We start from the raw sequence: 3021 nt of genomic DNA, 5'->3' as shown, positions 1-3021 counted from the left end.
AAGGAATATTTATGTGCCTGAAAAGTATTGTGTTGCAATAATCATTTAAACGAAATAGGTTTTCTAGAGGAAGATATTATTGAACAACTGCGTTATACGAATAGACCTTACATTATTATAAGAGGTAGTGAATTGCAGCGTTTTATGCAAGGTGCTCGTCTGGAAATGATTTACAATTCTTTCAATAAATTCAATATTGAGACTCACTTAACAGATGATGAATTTAAGACAATCAGTGGAACGTTTAAGGAACAATATCTTGACCTGTTTACTTTTCGAGAACCTGTCATTATACCAGGAGGACGTCGTTATATAACAAAAAATGATCTTGTGTGCTTCCTCTGCAAATTACGTCAGGGCGTTAGTGATGAATTTTTGTGCATAATGTTTAATTATACCTCCAGGCAAGCTACTAGTCTTGCGATTTCGAACGTTTGACAATCTTTGATGACACGATTTGTTGCAGAGAATATAGGTTTTCGATCTATAAGAAGAGATGAATATATTCAGAGACACGTAAATGATTTTTCTAATCATTTGTATAATAAGGAACCTCAAGATCCTAAAGCTATAATATACGCGGATTATACTTACCTAGACATTGAGAAAAGTTCATGTTTCAAAGTTTTGCACCAATCCTATTGCATGCATAAAAAAACATTTACTCAAGCCATCGGTACTAGTAGCTTCAGACGTTTACATGTTGGACATTCAAGAACCGTATTTTTCAAATGCAAGTAATAATGACACAAGAATATTGCTGAGCGAATTTCAAGATGATATGAGTGGAATGCGTGAATGGTTTCACCAAAATGATATTTTCATAGTCGATCGTGGTTACCGAGATTCAATTGCTTTCCTTCAAAGACATGGAATCAATGTAAAAATGCCACACTTGCTTCTTCAAAATGAAAATCAGCTTTCGACGAATGAAGCTAATGAATCGCGTTTAATAACTAAAACCAGGTGGATAGTGGAAGCAAGAAATGGACATTTAAAAAGCATTCTTAAATTCTTTTCTCAACAAATATCCACCCCTCATGTACCTCACTTAAAAAATTTTCTGCGAATTGCAGGTGCGATTATTAGTAGATATTTTGGCCCAATAACAATGAACGGTGCAAATGCACAAATGGCTGAGGATATTTTAAGGCGAAGTCGGCAAGCCAATATTGTGCAAGCAAGGGTGGAAGAACAGAATCTTAGAGGACGTAGAGGAAGATGGGTTACATTAACTCTGGATCATTTGTCACTTTTTCCTCGATTAACTATCGATTTTTTAAAGGAATTAACTGTTGGCACCTACAAATTAAATCTTGCACCACCTTACATACAGGACTCTAGCTTGAGAGCAGAAATAGATGAATATGACGAAGATGTAGAGCAAGAAATTGAAATTGATCAGATTACTAACGAAGTAGGTTTTCTCCGAGCTCGTATTTATTCTCGGTAATATAATACTATCAGTGATAGTAAAAAATATGCAGGAAAATTCCCTTATGACTTTTTACAGTGAGATGAAAATCATTTAAAAGTGAATTTATTATACTTTTGCAAGATAAAAGAGATGTTTCCATTAACGAAAACACTAAAATTTTAGTCTTATAATATTTTCCTAATTCACAGTCGTATATAATACAAAACGATTATTATTTAGTTGGCAAAATTAATTTCACAAACAGAGAAGTTGTCAAAAAAAATTATTATAGGTTCATTTGTTTTTTCAGGGCCGTAAGGAAAAAAAAGTTTCAAAAAAGATTTCTTAACATTCTAATAACAGAGAACACTTTTGCACAAAAAAATCTGAAGTGCCAGAACCTTCGGGTTAAATCTAGTACAAACGGCCCGTGGTAAACCACCTTTTATATCCATGAATGGACCGTATATAATTGTCGATTGTTTTGTATCCAAAAATGATACTAAATTCACACCACTGTGGTAAATATGACATTTTGCGTTTACAAATTTTTAAAATGTCATTAATAAAATCGTTAAAAAAGAAATCTGACGAAGAAAAAAAGGTAATTGAAATTGATTCGTTGTTTACAATTCCCTTAAATTAAATAGAAAAAAGGTTTTTCATTGACAACATTTTTAACATTGAAATTAATTGAAATCCACTAATATTTTTGTTTGTTTGAATGTTCTAAGTGTTTATAATTAACAAATATTCTATAAACATTAAAATCCTTCAATATTTATTTGATTTTTAATCATTTTTAAGCTATTTGAGCAGGTGGTACACTCCTGGATACAATTTTTTTGTCAAAAAAACATTACTTCAGAAAGTCGATCTTTTCCTTGAAGCTGGAAAAATTCTCAATATATATAACTTATAGCTGAGGACAATACCTTTTTAACTGTGTATTATAGTTTTTAATTTCCTTCACTGAAAAAAATTATTTGAGTAATTTGGTGGTCTAGTCATGAATACATTACCCTACTTACAACCAATTTTAAGGGGTTACACCACTTTGACCACATGAAAAAATACGCGTTTTTTAAGAATTTTTTTTAATAAAATTAAAATACATAACGTTATTATGCTACAATTAAACTATAAAAAAAATATTTAGAAATTTTTCATTAATTGACAGGTGATTTAGCGGAGTGCTGCAAAACTCGATAGTCGTGCCATCAAACAAATTAGTTCAAGTCTCGTTGAAAATTCTTCCTTGAACATTAGAGAATGAGAAAATAAGGTCGATGGCATGGAAAAAATTTTTTTTTTGAATTTAAACCAGGTTTTTCAAAAAATGCAAAGTACCCGGTTTTGCCCCGATGGTGGAGCAAAACCGGTTACTATCAAGAAAATATATAAATCATGAAATACTATTTAACTTTTTATTCAATTATTATAAGGGATTTACTTTTGATAAAAAATGGATTTTCTTTTGACATAAAATTTAAAAGTCGCATAAAATATAATAAATAAATTTTTATATAGTGGTTATATAATTAAAATGATGTTGGTTGTAATATAAAAGATATATATAATGGGTAACACTAATGGAAATACCT

This window comes from Leptopilina boulardi, unplaced genomic scaffold (genome assembly GCF_019393585.1).
Source record: "Leptopilina boulardi isolate dan_hultmark-lab unplaced genomic scaffold, ZJU_Lbou_2.1 LbouV2_212, whole genome shotgun sequence".
Lineage (NCBI taxonomy): Eukaryota > Metazoa > Arthropoda > Insecta > Hymenoptera > Figitidae > Leptopilina > Leptopilina boulardi.
This window is presented reverse-complemented; position numbering follows the sequence as displayed.